This window comes from Neoarius graeffei, chromosome 25 (assembly GCF_027579695.1).
Source record: "Neoarius graeffei isolate fNeoGra1 chromosome 25, fNeoGra1.pri, whole genome shotgun sequence".
NCBI classification, from domain to species: Eukaryota; Metazoa; Chordata; class Actinopteri; order Siluriformes; family Ariidae; genus Neoarius; species Neoarius graeffei.
In genome coordinates this window covers 21,517,246-21,535,299 of record NC_083593.1, presented here as the reverse complement: position 1 = coordinate 21,535,299, position 18,054 = coordinate 21,517,246, and the positions used below count along the sequence as shown (strand labels likewise).

General features: G+C 42.8%; 1 protein-coding gene across 8 annotated transcripts in view; it reads right to left on the bottom strand.

Moving 5' to 3' along the window:
- nbeaa (neurobeachin a) overlaps positions 1-18,054 on the bottom strand; it is a 460,126-nt gene that overhangs the window by 148,159 nt on the left and 293,913 nt on the right. The window lies entirely within an intron of this gene.

The window sequence follows — 18,054 nt, the reverse complement described above, 5'->3', positions numbered from 1 at the left end:
CCACTGCAGCACCGTCGATAGTTAGTGGAGCATGCTGGGTGTGCGCTCTCCTGAAGTCCACAACAATCTCCTTCGTCTTCTCCACGTTCAGGCGGAGATTGTTGTCCTTGCACCACATGGCCAAGCGGCTCACTTCACTCCTGTAGATTGTCTCATCGCCATTGTTGATGAGACCCACCACAGTCGTGTCATCCGCAAACTTAATGAAGAGATTAGAACTGGATGTTGGTGTGCAATCGTGGGTCAGCAGAGTGAAGAGGAGGGGGCTCAGCACACATCCTTGGGGGGCCCTCGTGTTCAATGTGATGGTGCTGGAGGAGTTGCTGCCGACTCGTACAGCCTATGGTCTCCCCGTCAGGAAGTCCAGCAGCCAGTTGCACAGGGAGGTGTTGAGTCCCAGCTGGTCCAGTTTACAGTGGTGCTTGAAAGTTTGTGAACCCTTTAGAATTTTCTATATTTCTGCATAAATATGACCTTAAACATCATCAGATTGTCACACAAGTCCTAAAAATAGGTAAAGAGAACCCAGTTAAACAAATAAGACAAAAATATTATACTTGGTCATTTATTTATTGAGGAAAATGATCCAATATTACATATCTGTGAGTGGCAAAAGTATGTGAACCTCTAGGATTAATAGTTAATTTGAAGGTGAAATTAGAGTCAGGTGATTTCAATCGATGGGATGACAATCAGGTGTGAGTGGGCACCCTGTTTTATTTAAAGAACAGGGATCTATCAAAGTCTGATCTTCACAACACATGTTTGTGGAAGTGTATAATAGTACGAACAAAGGAGATTTCTGAGGACCTCAGAAACAGCATTGTTGATGCTCATCAGGCTGGAAAAGGTTACAAAACAATCTCTAAAGAGTTTGGACTCCACCAATCCACAGTCAGACAGATTGTGTACAAATGCAGGAAATTTAAGACCATTGTTACCCTCCCCAGGAGTGGTCGACCAACAAAGATCACTCCAAGAGCAAGGCGTGTAATAGTCGGCGAGGTCACAAAGGACCCCAGGGTAACTTCTAAGCAACTGAAGGCCTCTCTCACATTGGTTAATATTAATGTTCATGAGTCCACCATCAGGAGAACACTGAACAACAATGGTGTGCATGGCAGGCTTGCAAGGAGAAAGCCACTGCTCTCCAAAAAGAACATTGCTGCTCATCTGCAGTTTGCTAAAGATCACGTGGACAAGCCAGACAGCTATTGGAAAAATGTTTTGTGAAGGATGAGACTAAAATAGAACATTTTGGTTGAAATGAGAAGTGTTATGTTTGGAGAAAGGAAAACACTGCATTCCAGCATAAGAACCATATCCCATCTGTGAAACATGGTGGTGGTAGTATCATGGTTTGGGCCTGTTTTGTTGCATCTGGGCCAGGACGGCTTGCCATCATTGATGGAACAATGAATTCTGAATTATACCAGTGAATTCTAAAGGAAAATGTCAGGACATCTGTCCATGAACTGAATCTCAAGAGAAGGTGGGTCATGCAGCAAGACAACGACCTTAAGCACACAAGTCGTTCTACCAAAGAATGATTAAACAAGAATACAGTTAATGTTTTAGAATGGCCAAGTCAAAGTCCTGACCTTAATCCAATCGAAATGTTGTGGAAGGACCTGAAGCGAGCAGTTCATGTGAGGAAACCCACCAACATCCCAGAGTTGAAGCTGTTCTGTACGGAGGAATGGGCTAAAATTCCTCCAAGCCGGTGTGCAGGACTGATCAACAGTTACTGGAAATGTTTAGTTGCAGTTATTGCTGCACAAGGGGGTCACACCAGATACTGAAAGCAAAGGTTCACATACTTTTGCCACTCACAGATATGTAATATTGGATCATTTTCCTCAATAAATAAATGACCAAGTGTAATATTTTTGTCTCATTTGTTTAACTGGGTTCTCTTTATCTACTTTTAGGACTTGTGTGAAAATCTGATGATGTTTTAGGTCATTTTTATGCAGAAATATAGAAAATTCTAAATTCTAACAAACTTTCAAGCACCACTGTATGAATGAGCTGCTGAGGAATGATTGTGTTGAATGCTGAGCTGAAGTCTATGAACAGCATTCTGACATACGAGTCTTTTGTCTCCAGGTGGGTGAGGGCTGAGTGGAGGGCAGTGGAGATGGCGTCATTGGTCGAACGGTTGGACTGATATGCAAACTGGGAAGGGTCCAGGGCGGGGGGGAGGGCAGACTTGATATGTCGCATGACTAGCCGCTCGAAGCACTTCATGAGGATGGGAGTGAGTGCAACAGGGCGGTAGTCATTGAAGCAGGAGGGAGACGGCTTCTTCGGGACTGGGATGATGGTGGTGGCTTTGAGGCATGTGGGGACAACAGCCTGGCTCAAGGAGATGTTGAAGATGTCTGTAAAGACATCTGTGAGCTCCTTGGCACAGTCTCTCAGGACACAACCAGGAATGTTATCAGGACCCGGGGCTTTCCGTGCATTTGTCGTCCTGAGAGCTCTCCTCACACTGTCTGGGGAGAGAGCTCTCCTCACGCTGTCTGATAAAAGTCATGTCCATGATGAATGGATGCAAACTTCTGACAACAACTGTGTATATCTAATGTTCCCTTCCAAGATGCTTAAAACACACATACACACACAGCACTGATCATCAAGTATGTGCTAATTACAGTTATGTAACATGCCTGCAGTGAAACACCGAGCCATCTCTGGACATCTCCACTGAGACCCACTGACATTAACAAACTGGTGCATTCTTCTTTCGAGATGCTTTTCCAGGTTTGTACCATATCTTCCTTCACTTTAGGTTTGGGCTAGTGCATGACACCATTTGTCCATTGCCGATGGCTGACAGTCGTCATGATGTTTGTGATGATCCTTAACACCCAGTAAATCAGGGGGCGAGTCTTTATTTGCATTACAAAACTGAGGATTAAACCCTACAGAGTGAACGCTCCCATTCTCTCCTATACCTGTCTTAAACAAACAACTCCTCATTGTTATATTGCTATTAACTTGCTCTGCACATTTAACTGACAAGATTTAATGTCCAGGAAAAATATAATCAATGAATTATTGTCATGACTACAGGAAACGCTTGTTGATTTATTGTCCCGTCCTGGCTTTTATAATCCTAATTTTGTGCATTGCAATTAAAGTGGCTGTATCTTAGGCTAAATAGCTGGTCAGACCTCAGCGACTTCATATAATTCATCAGTTTATTCAGATTAGATTTTACTAGTCATAAAAGGACTAATCAAATGTTACAACAAATCAAAAGATCACACGTTTATGTCGGGGGGGGGGGGAACAAGAGCAGACTTTATAGGCTAAAATAGGAATTTCCATTTTACATGACTACCAGTTTCCCACCTGATGTCATTGTCACTCACAATGTTTCACTGTAGACATCATTATATGCCAATTCAGTAGACATCAAGTCTCCCGATGATGACTCAAGTCACCATCAATGAACAGTTTACAGTATAACTTCAACAAAACAGACTTCATGTTAAAACTATAATGAACTTCCTGGTTATACAGTTATAATTTGTGACCAAATAGGACACAGTTAGAGAAGCGAGTTATTTATAATCATGCTATCTGTTATCACCCAGATGAGTATGGGTTCCTATCAAGGTTTCTTCCTCATGTCATCTGGGGAAGATTTTCCTTGCTACCGGCGCCACAGGCTTGCTCTTCAGGGATAAATACATTTATTAGGGATAAAATTAGTTCATATGTTTAAAGTCTTCATTTTTCTGTAAAGCTGCTTTGCAGCAATATCTGTTGTTAAAAGGGCTATACAAATAACCTGACTTCACTTGATATCACCGAACCCTACTGCAGTTGTTTGTTTTGGGGGTTTCTCCCTTAGGTCTCCTCTTCAGGAGGTGAAATGCATACTCAGTTGGGTTAAAGTGCATATTCTGGACCAATTTTTATTTTTTTTTAATATGAAAGTATGTCCCTTTACACACTCATCCAGAAGGGTAATTTTGCACAAGGCCATCTGTCTACAGCAGAAAAAAATAAAATAACAAAACGCGTCTGGAAAAATCCCAAGTGAGCCTGGAGCCAGATTCGTGACGTTACCTGCGGAAGCGCCAGCAGGCTGCGAGAGCTTGCACAGTTTCAGTGCACAGCCTGTGTAGACCAAGCGCTCCCATTTCTCTCTCATTGTCCGGTCTTTTGGGAAACGATGATTACTAATCCCATCAAGACTGGTGTTGCTACATCCTCCTATGATACATCTGTTAACCAATTTAATAATTACGTGATAACGTTGAAGAAATTTGCAGAAAACCACCAGGTCGTTTTCTCATAAACAAACCAGCGCTGACGTAGGATTCAGAGGGAGGCGTCCCACACGCGATGTCACGAAAATCAATGTTTGCCGGGAAATCCAAATGCCAAGTTTTTTCAGAGGCGGACCAATTCGCCTCAAATGGCTTGAATTCAACTGAATTTTTCTGGTATTGCGCAAGGTAAAAAAATTGCACAAAATGAAAAATGTGACAGATATTTGACCAAAGTTTAATATAAAATAGGAGAATTACATTGATCTTGCTCTTGAATTTACCCATGATATGCACTTTAAGGTCTGGTGATTGACTTGGCCAATTTAAAACCTTCCAGTTTGTTTCTCTGATTAAGTCTTTTTGTTTTGTCTGCAGTGTATTTTGGGTCATTGTCTTGCTGCATAATGAAGTTCCTCTCAATTAGATTAGATGCATTTCTTTGTAAATTGGCAGACAGAATGTTTCTGTTGATTTCTAAATTCATTCTGCTGCTTCCATCATTAGTTACCATACATCATCAATAAAGATTAGTGAGCCCTTCCCAAAAGCAGTCATGCAAGCCCAAGGGATGACGCTACCTCCACCGTGTTTGACCGATGAGCTCTTTGCAAATTCCAATCTGGCATTCTGATTCTTACTCCTGATGTGTGGATTGCATCTTGTGGTATTGCCTCAACACTCACCAGTCACTTTATTAGCTACACCTTGCTAGTACTGATTTGGACAACATTTTTCCTTCAGAACTGGCTCAATTCTTCATGGCATAGATCATGATTCTACAAGATTCTGGAAACATTCCTCAGAGATTTTGGTCCATATTAACATAATAACATCACGCGATTGCTGCAGATTTGTCAGCTGCACATCCTTGATGCGAATCTCCCGTTCCACCACATCCCAAAGGTGCTCTGTTGGATTCAGATCTGGTGACTATGGAGGTCATCTGAGTACAGTGAACTCACAGTCATGTTCAAGAAACCAGTTTGAGATTATTTGAGCTTTGTAACATGCCGCGTTCTCCTGCTGGAAGTAACCATCGGAAGATGGGTACAACGTGGTCATAAAGAGATGAACATGGTCAGCAACAATACTCAGGTACGCTGTGGTGTTTAAATGATGTTCAGTTGGTATTAATGGGCCCAAAGTGTGCCAAGAAAATATCCCCCACACCATTACACCACCACCACCAGCCTGAACTGTTGATGCAAGGCAGGATGGAGCCATACTTTCATGTTGTTTGCACCAAATTCTGACCCTACTGTCTGAATGTCACAGCAGAAATCTAGACTCATCAGACCAGGCAATGTTTTTCCAATCTTCGATTGTCCAATTTTGGTGAGCCTGTGTGAATTGTAGCCTCAGTTTCCTGTTCTTAGCTGACAGGAGTGGCACCTGGTGTGGTCTTCTGCTGCTGTAGCTCATCTACTTCAAGGTTCGCTGCGTTGTGCATTCAGAGATGGTCTTCTGCAACCTTGGTTGTAATGAATGGTCATTTGAGTTACTGTTGCCTTTCTATCATCTTGAACCCGTCTGGCCATTCTCCTCTGACCTATGGCATCAACAAGGCATTTGTGCCCAGAGAACTGCCACTCACTGGATATTTTCTCTTTTTCAGACCATTCTCAGTAAACCCTAGAGATGCTTGTGCATTAAAGTCCCAGTAGAGTAGCCATTTCTGAAATACTCAGACCAGCCCGTCTGGCACCAACACCCATGCCATGTTCAAAGTCACTTAAATCACCTTTTTTCACCCTTTCAGTTTGAACTTCAGCAGGTTGTCTTGGCCATCGCTACATGTCTAAATGCACTGATTTGCAGCCATGCATTTACCTGATTAGATATTTGCATTAACGAGGAGTTGAACAGGTGTACATAATAAAATGGCCAGTGAGTGCATATCTCTGCTCTCAAAGTCTTCTGATCAGTCGTCCAATGTCTTATCCACGGAACCACCACTGTCCCTACCTTGATACCTTCTTCCCTACCCTATGGAGGTTGTTGCTGAAGTCACAACTATTCTTTTTTGGTTTACTTCACAGCACTCACAATGCGTCATCACCTGACGTTTCTTTCCTTGGACGACCCGGGGTGGCTTTCCCAAAAGCATCGTAGCACAAAGATCATCGTTAAATGGTAGAGCAACAGGGGCAATTTCTCAGAGACAACAAGGGAAGCCAAGCTTCCCCTAAAATTCTCTCCCCAAACTGCGGCGTCTACGACGTTGAATTCTCATTAAAACAATAACTTGCATAACATAATATATGCCCAAGATTGTATTTATGTTCATAACTATCCTGTAACTTATTTGAGTGATGTCTGACGAACTTGCAGTTCGCTATGAGAATCACCTTTGCTGCCAGGCTGTAACCTTTCTCATTTCAATGGGCTCTATGGACTGGCAGCAGTGCTGCCAGATTGGGCGGTTTTAAGTGCATTTTGGCGGGTTTTGAACACATTTTGGGATGGAAAACGTCAGCAGTATCTGGCAACACTGACTGGCAGCCGGGTATCCATTGCAGTCTACAAGACGGCTCTGAACAGCCAATTTTGGCTAGTTGTTATTGGTTAAAATCAATAAAATGGTCACTTCCAGGGAAGCCGGGCTTCTCTGGGACTAAACGAGACAGTGGGAGGGACAAGAAGCCGGGCTGATAAAGGATTATTGGAGGTGGTGTTTGAAAGACATGAGGAGGGCGGTACTTCGGCGAGGAACACGGAAGCATGATCAGTCAGTCCCTAGCGGATGTCGAGAAAGTGTAGTCGTGTGCCAAAGTGCTGTCCGAATTTCTTTTCATATAAACGTTTCTTCTCATTGATGTCTCTGTACATTACTCTGTAAATAAATGTAAATATTACTCGTTGTGCTCCGTTAACTTTCATCCATTCTATCAGTTTGATCATTCATGAATTCACTTGTTTATTTCATTTGTAGTTCAATCTGGTTGTAGGCTAGCTTGAGCCTTATTGGGATCTGCAGTGCTAGCTGCTAACAGAAATTGGTGAAGTCTCTGGAAAGCACAACCAGCTGGTATGACAGGGTCACAGACCATTTTCTGGAAAAGGAGCGGAGGGCAGAATGTGTGTATAAATAGTGTTCATGTTCATGAATCTGAAGTGTGTATATTGTTCAGTAATGTTAAGAGAATGGTGGGCCTGTGTTATAGGTTATACCTGGGTATAATATTCAAGGTTCTGTGTGTTGCATAGCCTACCTGGTTATGAATTTCCAGACTGTGTTGCAGAAGATGTTCAAGGATGTGTTGCACAGCTGGGTGTTGTGTTAAAGACTCTGTGTTGCATATCAGGGTATGATGTTCAAGGCTCTTCGTTGAATAGCTAGTGATTTTTGGATGTTTGATATTTTTGATTAAGGATATGAGGCACTAGCCTGGCAAGCCAGACTATAACATGAAATGTACAAGCAAAAATACTTTCTGCCACTAGGTAGGGTTGTCTAGTTCACTATGCTAATGGGGCACACCTTTCTATGCTTTGATATCCGGCCTACAGGTTTTACGATGAATGTGTAAAATGGGCTTCCCCTGTTTTAAAAACCAGCAGCCGCCACTGTAGAGCAAGCATCACAATGAACTCACAGTCTCCTAGTTAAGATGCTCTTAGTGTTAAGATGCTTTTGGGAAACCCACCCCTGTTCAGTGTCTGGTTGTTAGTACACCAGTGATTTCTTTCTTCTTCAGGACACTCCAAATTATTGTATTGGCTATGCCCAATGCTTGTGCAATAGCTCTGATAATTTTTCCTCTTTTCACAGCTTCAAGATGGCTTCCTTTTCTCCCATAGACAGCTCTCCGGTCTTCATGTTGGTTTATCCTTTTTAACAGTAAATGCAGTCTTCACAGGTGAAACCCAGGGCTCAAACCAAGAGTAGACATTCAGAGCTATTAACTGTTTAAACAATCAATCGATCTAACAGGGCATAACCTGGGCAACAAGAAACACCTGTCCAATATTTTTGATCACTTGACAAATGGGTGGGTTCCAAGTTGTTTAACAAATTTAGATGTAAATATCAGGAAATTAAAGTTGAATTTCTGATCTATTGTCTCATTCATCTTTGATTTTAAACCCAAATGTCTTCAGTGTAAAGACTCATTATACAGCATATAGAAAATTCAGGTTGACCCATACTAGGGAGATACTGTAATACTGAGAGTCCTGTGATCCAAAAGTCTTTCAGGCTGGTACAGAGGATGGAAGTGGAGGCCAGCAGAAACTGCGCATGTTGCCAAGTCATGGTGAAGGTACTGAGTGTTAGTGGGTGCAGTGTCTCATGAAAGAGCTGGCCTGGGTTTAAGCACTATAGGACTCAGAGGACTGGGGAAGGACAGGATGTCAATGATTCAGGATGAGGTGTGAGCATCAGTCAAGGAGGAGCAAGCCAGCAGGATGGTTGGAAAGTGGCAGCAGGGAGCCTGGACAAGATGGGATTAACTGATGAAGCATGAAGTCTCATAGGCCAAGCTTTGGAATGCTGAGCCCCATCGAATAAAATTCTTAATCCAGGCTGCTTAGAATGTTCTACCAAGCCACCCAATTTGTTCTGCTGGGGAAGGCAGAGTCACTAGCTTGTCATCTGTGCCTGAAAAGGAGGACACTGAAACACATCCTCAGCAGCTGTTCAAAAGCCTTGGGTGAGGGGTGATACTGCTGGCACCATGGTAAAGTTTTGAAAGCCACAGCATAATCTGCAGTGGGATTAGCCACTGCAAGTGCTTCTGCCTATTGAAGAAGGCCATGGTTTTCATAAAGGCTCAGGAGAAGCTAACATCGGCTGCCAGGACCACCGACTCTGGCCTGCTAGCAATGGCAGAAGACTGAGCTGAAAGTTGACCTGGGGAAGAAACTGAAGGTACCAGAAACTGCTGCCACAACAATGCTAAGGTCAGACATGGTGCTGATCTTGGAAGCCTCCAAGCAGGTCATTCTCTTAGACCCCACCATTCTCTGGGAGGACCAGATTAAGGAGGCCAGTGAAAGGAAGAGGCCAAAGTACTCCAAGTTACTGACAGAAATCAGAAGCACCAGGTAGCCAGCGAGGTGCGAGCCTATTGAGGTGCAGATGGCTTGCAGGCCAGTCCCTCTGCAGGGCCTAGAACATGATGGGTATCAAAGGACCAGTAGGCGAAGGGCCATCAAGTTGGCCAACAAGGCAGCAGAAGCTACTTCAAGATGGCTGTGGATCAGGAGAGGAAAGCTGTGGGTGGTGTAGGACTATGTGGACAAAAGGCTAGATGAAGGATCGCCTGGATGAGGGTGTTTGTTGAAAGACCTGAAACACACGGTGAGCCCAGGAAACATCACTGATGATGTTTCCAAGTGCATAACAAGATGATGCATGTTAAAAGAATAGTGATTAGTTAATTAACAGTTAATTTTTTTCCTCATATTCTGGCATGTTTCAAAGTTAACTACCGTAAATTGAGAGAGCTGTCAGAAAGCATGTTAAATTGTGAAGATGCATCAAACTTTTTTTTTCTTCATCCATTTAAAATGTTTTAAATACTGTACAAAGCGAAAATAAAGGTGTGCATTTCTACAAAGGTAGAAAGATCACAATTTACTAATGGGTCAATCCATGTGACTGACCATCTCAGATTTGCTTCCTACATTCTGGAAATAATGTCACTCCTCCCAATAAATAGTGTACAATATTTCAAACAAACAAATAAAAAAAACACATGTGCTATGGCCCTTTATATTTTCAAATGAAAGCACATCAGATCTTTCATTGCTCATGTTATTGGTCTTTTTTTTTTCGCAACTCGGTGCATGTCCTCAAGAACTCAAAGTTTCTTTGCCCAAGGTCTACCATAACTTTTAAGTTATACAACTTGAAAGAGCATGTTGTAATTAGCAGATGCACAAAATATAAATTTGGTAGCATGGACCAAACTATATTAATTAATGTAATGAAATGTGTGTAGGCCCATTAAGTCAAGTCATCGAAAATTTACAGGTCTGATAGTCCTATAAACTCAATATATAACTGATGAAAAGGCTGCACACATTCATTATACGTCCTGAATATAAATAAGCTTACTTTTGAGATTTTTAACATAATTCAATTTGTGACAATTGAGCATTTCTCCAGTGGAGTATGATGCCAAAGATATATCCATGATGCATGTAAATCAGTTACATGTAGCAATGACAAAGGCAAAGGAACTACTAAACCACGATGCCTTGGTCTGTTTTTATAAAACAGTAGCAGCTGCTGACATGAGCCTTCAAATAGGGCTGGCAGAGCTCTATTGACATCAGTCGCCATATCTGGCTGATAAGTAGAAGCACACAGCTATGGATATCAGTTCAGTTCAGTTATCCCTTGACTACGGAGGTCGTAGGGGTGCCATGCTAAACTGGCTGGTCAACACCTTCCACTGGTCACGGTCCTCTGTGAGGCAAAAGAGAGTATCAAGGCTGCTGTCGGTCCAACTCTTGATGTTGACCAACCAAGCCTTTCTTGGTCTGCCTCGTTGGCGCTTGCCTTCTACTGTACCTTGGAGAATTGTTTTGGCTAGGGAGTTGTGGCGGCTCACATGTCCATACCAGCAGAGTTTTCTGTGCTTAATGACTGCTAAGAGCAGTTCCTGTTTACCTGTAAGGATATTAACTTGTTGCCTGACATACTTGTTGGTCTTGTGCTCTGTATATGAGATGCGTAGTGGGGGTAGTGAGATTTGGGTAGTGGGGGTTGGTTTCCCAGCCTGAGGAGCAGTAAGGCGACTCCTCCCCGCCACAGCCTGGGGGTGGTGCTCTTATGCCGCTTTTCCACTACCAACGCGGCTGAGTTGGGCTGAGCCGTGCCGTGCCGAGTTGGGCTGAGTGGGGCTGTTGGGGTTGCATTTCGACTACAACCGCGCTGAACCGTGCTGGCTGGAAGTGGGTGGACACATTGGGTGGAGTTAGCGAAAGTGGGTGGACGTCACGTGATGTCGTTAGGCGGCGCAAACAGTGACATCAGTGACCTTTTAAGCGGTAGTCTCACGACCCGGATAGTAAACAATAAACATGGAGGACATGGAGTCGTTAGTGTTGCTGGTCTTGGTGCTGTGGCTTGTTGTCACCGACAACGCCAACAGATACAGGCAAGAGCGTATAGATGAGGCGAGGCGCATAAGGCTTCAGAAATTCTCGTAATTCGTAATTATTCTTCTTCCGGGTTTACGGTGTTTACAAATCCCAGCGTGCTCGCAGGGCGTGTGTGGGCATGTGAGGACACTCCTCCTCACCAATCAGTGCACAGGGGAGTGTCTCCTCACGCCCCTAGCCCCACTCGGCTCGGTTTGGCTCACTTCAGCCCCACTCCAAAACCGTGCGAGTTTTGGGTGCTGAGTAAGGCTGAAGCGAGCCCAGTCGCGCCACTCTGAGGTAGTCGAAACGCGAGCTGTGTTGGGCTGAAGTGAGCTGAAAAAGGGTAGTGGAAAAGGGCCATTAGTCTCCCAAATCTAGGTATGCGTCTGTTCTGGAATCCAGTGGCTGCCTAGTCGGCAGTACCTCTGCATCTGCCAATATTTGGCGGCAGACACTGTCGTTGCTGAGTCTTGGAGATGGGCACTGCCAAGTGACTCCCACACCTACGTCCACTGAAATGCCATGATGGACTTACACTCAGCTATGGATATACTAACACCATTTCCAGAAAAGTTGGGATATTTTCCAAAATGCAATAAAAACAAAAATCTGTGATTTGTTAATTCATGTGAACCTTTATTTAACTGACAAAAGTACAAAGAAAAGATTTTCAATAGTTTTACTGACCAACTTAATTGTACTTTGTAAGTATAAGCAAAGTTAGAATTTGCTGCCTGCAACACAATCAAAAAAGGTGGGACAGAGGCAAAATAAGGCTGAAAAGTTTATAGGATATTCAAATAACACCATTTTGGAAGATTCCACAATAAGCAGGTTCATTGGTAACAGGTGACGGTATCATGATGGGTATAAAAGAAGCATGCACCAAAGGTTCAGGATTTGCAAGCAAGAATGGGTCATGGCTCACTCCTTTGTAAATTTGTGGGAGATTTGTTTGTCAAAGCAAAAAGAACATCCCAATGAATGATTTTAGGTCTTTCAAAATCTATAGTACATAATATTGTGAAAAGATTCAGGGAATTCCGAGATATGTTCCAAGAGACGTTGTCACTTAACACAGTCCGCCACTAAATCCAGAAATGCAACCTGAAACTGTATTACACAAGGAGGAAGCCATTCATCAGTTCTAGGCAGAAATGCTGCTAATTTCTCTGGGCCTGAACTCATCTCAGATGAACCAAAAGACAGTGGAAATGTATGCTGTGGTCAGAGAAGTTCACATTTCAGCTTGCTTTTGGGGAAAAATGGACATTGAGTTCTCCACGCCAAAGGTAAACATGACCATCCAGCTTGTTATCAGAGAAAGGTACAAAAGCCAGCATCTGTGATGATACTGGGTACACCAGTGCCCACAGCATGTACTATGAGTTGCATGTGTGTGAAGGCATCACTGATATATGTGACCCCTCACCGAATCCAGGGACACATGTCGGCTGAAACGAATCCGAGATAATCGCAAAAGAAGCATTTTTTTCGAAATGTGATTTTTGTTTTTTTCCATCATGTGCAAGTTGAGATCTTGAAGAATGCAATCAGTATTTCAGATAATAGATTGTTTTGTTGGAAAAGCATACATTTTTTGTTGCAAATTGTCTCGTTTTTGTCAGGACTGTAGCCTGCTGGGGGGTGTGGGTAAATTACCATATGGGCCATTCACATGATGATTTAAGTCTTTTTTTTTTTTTCGCGAATCAGCTGTATGATCCGGGCTGAGCGCATGGCTACTTAACTGCATACAGGCGTGTGATTTCACTATGGAATGAGGAAGCTAAACAGAGCGCAGAGTAGCTGAAACACCGCGAAGCAAACAGACGCACGGTATTTACATCGGAGATAAACATTTCTAGCAAAAAAACAACAACACAACCTCGTTTTCCAGATTGAATGGAATACTTGAATGATCGGATGATACACGGACCGTTCTAGGATTACATTCCATTGGAGGCATTGGTGTGTGCAAGGCGCCGTTTCTCTTTCTGATGGGGTAAGTTTATTAATCTAAGGCTGTGTGGTTATTTTTGCATGTAACGGAGAGTGTTGTGGTTTGGTTAAGCCTAGGTCACAACCGGACGTACGATTTTTTGGCCGTGCGATTTTTGGCGTTTCCCAAATCGCTGCGGGTTTTTTTTTTTTCCACGGAGAAAGATGCGCGTTGGCCGTAAGTTTGTCTTGCAACCTGAAAAAAACGTAAGCGCCCGTAGAGTTTGTTTGACATGACAAAGAACCTCTGCGGCCGGTCTGCGGCTGGTCTGCGGCTCGAAAATCAGCACATCACACGTGCGCTCTCGTGCGTTTCATGCGCGCTCTCCGTGTGTTTCTTGAGTTTTTTGCATGTAGACCGGCTGGAGGAGCGCGTACTGTACGGCCGGTTGTGACCGAGGCTTTACATGAAACTAGTGTTGTGTTAGTTGTGTCATCATCGTGCTGTCTTTCTTTCTTACGGTGTGAGTAATTTTTCAACCACAAAACGTTAAAGTATACTTTAGGACTTATTTTTGTACTTCATAATTGTGTTGGGCATACTTTGCATGGAAGGAAAATTGACGTGGTGATCTTTGTTTACATGAAAGTAGTATCGTGCTAGCTAGTAGGGCGTAGGGCTTTCCTTAATGTCATGCAAATGAGCACCATTATGTGCCCGCCCTACACCCAGAGTAGCTGAGATGGAAAACTTTGAGGGCGATTTTCTCCCTTTTCTGTTTTAAGAAGTATACACTTTCAAAAGGCCACACATTCTTCAAATATTGTCAGATCTCCACATGGAAGGCATCATTGGAAAGCTTAGAAACTGTACTTTCTGAATCTGTCAATAACTCAAAATGCCCCCGGGCAGACATGTGTCCCTGGATTCTGTGATCTGCCACATATTGGGGCACATATTGGGATTTTAGAGAGACAGATGTTGCCATCAAGGCGACGTCTCTTCCTGGGAAGTCCATGCTTATTTGAGCAGGGCAATGCCAGGCCTCATTCTGCATGGGCTACAACAGTATGGCTTCATAGACACAGAGTGTGTGTGCTTGACTGGCCTGCTGCCAGTTCAAATATGTCTTCTATTGAGAATGTATGGAGCATCATGAAGAGGAGAATCAGACAATGGTGACCACGGACTGTTGAGCAACTGAAGTCTTGTATCAAGTAAGAATGGACAAAATTTCCAATTGCAAAACTGAGCATCCTCAATAAAAAGTGTTATTAAAAGGAAAAGTGATGTAATAATGCCGCTGTCGCAACTATATATATATATATATATGTGTGTGTGTGTGTGTGTTTTACAGGCATCAAATTCTAACTTCACTTATATTTACAAAATACAATTAAGTTGGTCGGTAAGACTACTGAAAATCTTTCCTGTGTACTTTTGTCAGTTAAATAAAGTTTCACATGAGTTAGCAAATCACAGATTTTTGTTTTTATTCCATTTTGGAAAATATCCCAACTTTTCTGGAAACGGGGTTTGTATATTATATACGTTTCCATTTGTAGTAAAACATGGCATCTTTATAATACCCTAATTAATATGCTTTGGTTCAAAGTGCCGACTTCATATTCTGTGCACTAGCTACTTTTTTTTGGGGGGGGGGGGGGGGGGGCATGCTTGTTCATGTACTATAATTCTTTTTTTATGGTAGATTTGTCATACATGGGCAATATGCATTTGAAATATATGTAAAATCTTTTTATTTTCCACTTTAAAGTGCATATCACAGGTAAATTCAGGAGCAAGATCAATGTAATTCTCCTATTTTATATTAAACTTTGGTCAAATATCTGTCACATTTTGCGCAATTTTTTTTACCTTGCACAATACCAGAAAAATTCAGTTGAAATCAAGCCATTTGAGGCGAATTGGTCCACCTCTGAAAAAGCTTGGCATTTGGATTTCCCGGCAAACATTGATTTTTGTGACGTCATCTGCAGGACGCCTCCCTCTGAATGCTACGTCAGCGCTGGTTTGTTTATGAGAAAACGACCTGGTGGTTTTCTGCAAATATCTTCAACGTTATCACGTAATTATTAAAATGGTTAACAGATGTATTGTAGGAGGGTGTAGCAACACCAATCTTGATGGGATTAGTACTCATCGTTTCCCAAAAGACCGGACAATGAGAGAGAAATGGGAGCGCTTGGTCTACACAGGCTGTGCACTGAAACTGTGCAAAACTCGCGCAGCCTGCTGGCGCTTCCGCAGGTGACGTCACGAATCTGGCTCCAGACTCGCTTGGGATTTTTCCAGACGTGTTTTGTTATTTTATTTTTTTTCTACTGTAGACAGATGGCCTTGTGCAAAATTACCCTTCTGGATGAGTGTGTAAAGGGACATACTTTCATATTAAAAAAAACGAAATTGGTCCAGAATATGCACTTTAAACACATCTGTGGCAGCGGGGGCGTGGCCGAGCGGCAGTCTGCGAATGGAGGGTGGAGTCAGGGAAGGTGAGTGGTCATGTCACTACACCTGTTGTCAATTAACGTGTGTTTGTGTGTCTCCTCCAGTGACCGCGCCCTATAAGAGGAGAGTGAGAAGGGGAGGTCGGTGCCGAGGGCTCGATACTAGCCTGTGTGTGTGTGTGTGAGAGAGAGAGAGAGAGAGAGAGAGAGAGAGTGAGAGTTTGAGTCCTATGCTGTAAAGCAGCAATAAAGAAAATACTTCAAACGCAAACAACCGCCTGCCGTGCTTCTGTGCTCCACCCACATCAGGGTCTCGCTACAACATCATAGTTCAGAACGTTTGAGTTCTTACAGACACACGACTAGTTGCTTAAAAAAAAAATTGGAGCTACGAGTAATAGATATGATTACAATTTTCAGCAGACCATACAATGGAAAAGATGCAACTGCAGAGCTTCTGTTTTAGACGTTACATACATATTATACTACAGTGTCTGAAAATCGTGTGTATCTAGTCCAAATAGTTCAAAAATAATGACTTAAATTTTGTAACTTTCTCTATAGTGCTTGTTTTTACAGGGCCACACCCCCTTTTTAAAGCCTCTATAACTCACAAATGATACTATACTCACTAAACAAATCTGAAATGGTTAAGAAAATCTTTTTTGGAAAGCCTAAAAGGATTCAGTGATGTGGAGACAACAATATGACACTTGCAGAGCAAACAGACATCACACTCAGGCTTTGCTCACCCTGTAATGCACATGGCTGCTGGGTGAACTCCATGGAAGAGCACACTACTCAAGAAAATCTGTGATTGGAGCATTCGTACATGGTGGTCAATACAAAACCACAGAAAGTATCTGATTTCTAATCTCGTGAAGCTGGTTTCATCTTCGCACAATCCTCACAGAATGTTGTTTCAGCATCGAGTACACTGAGGCCGTAAGTCATTCGTGTTTGTACAGTTTTATCAATCAGCTTCTCTGCTCGCTCGCCTGATGGTTTCTCTCATATCTAGATAAGTATTACAATTTCTACAATTCAATAATTTTACCATTCTCACCCAAAGCCAAGCTAAATGTGATGAAATAAAGTTTGTGTGAAAAGTATAAGTCAAACACTGACAGAACAGACGGCACATATGAATCAGATGATGTGTGAAAGAAAAAATGAAACCCTGCACATTCCAAATTTGACTAGCTCTCAGTACACAGTCTTCCATTTGCTTTCTGTTAATAAGTGTGTGTTCCACACTGACCTGAAGTGATTAGTCTTACAAAGATTACTTGTGTTTAAACAACATGGGAGAGAAGAAGAGGATAAAAATAAAAAACTGGCCTCTGGTAATAACGATGGCAGGAGATTTCAGTTCAGTGGCTGGTTGCAGGATTAAAATAAGGTGGTTTTGAGCATGGAAGGAGAGAAGATTTAGATCTTTGCGACTATGAAATTTAGGTATTTTCCAGGTTTTTTTTTTTCTTCTCCAGGGTGGATAAAGATCCTTCCCCTCCCTCTCCCCCACCCTCACAGACCAACCTTTAACAAAGAGAAAAAAGGCAGTAACCAGATTTCTAAGTGGAAAAAGCTGAATGATGTTAGTTCCTGAATGCATCTAAAGGTTTCTAGCTGGTCAGCTGATCTTAGAATTGCTGCAAGATCGGTGTATTATATTTATTCAAAATGTAATTACATTTCGGGCGGCACGGTGGTGTAGTGGTTAGCGCTGTCGCCTCACAGCAAGAAGGTCCTGGGTTCGAGCCCCGGGGCCGGCGAGGGCCTTTCTGTGCGGAGTTTGCATGTTCTCCCCGTGTCCGCGTGGGTTTCCTCCGGGTGCTCCGGTTTCCCCCACAGTCCAAAGACATGCAGGTTAGGTTAACTGGTGACTCTAAATTGACCGTAGGTGTGAATGTGAGTGTGAATGGTTGTCTGTGTCTATGTGTCAGTCCTGTGATGACCTGGCGACTTGTCCAGGGTGTACCCCGCCTTTCGCCCGTAGTCAGCTGGGATAGGCTCCAGCTTGCCTGCGACCCTGTAGAAGGATAAAGCGGCTAGAGATAATGAGATGAGATGTAATTACATTTCAGAGCATTTTTAAAGACTTTGATCATCTGTATGAACCCTGCAATGAGAATAATCTCAGATTTATGCATACGAGGGTCTGACCTACTTGATATTAAAATTTTCTAATGAAGCTTTACAACTGTAAAATCAATCCTTCCTTCCTTTTTCCTTCCTTTTTCTTTCCTTCCCTCCC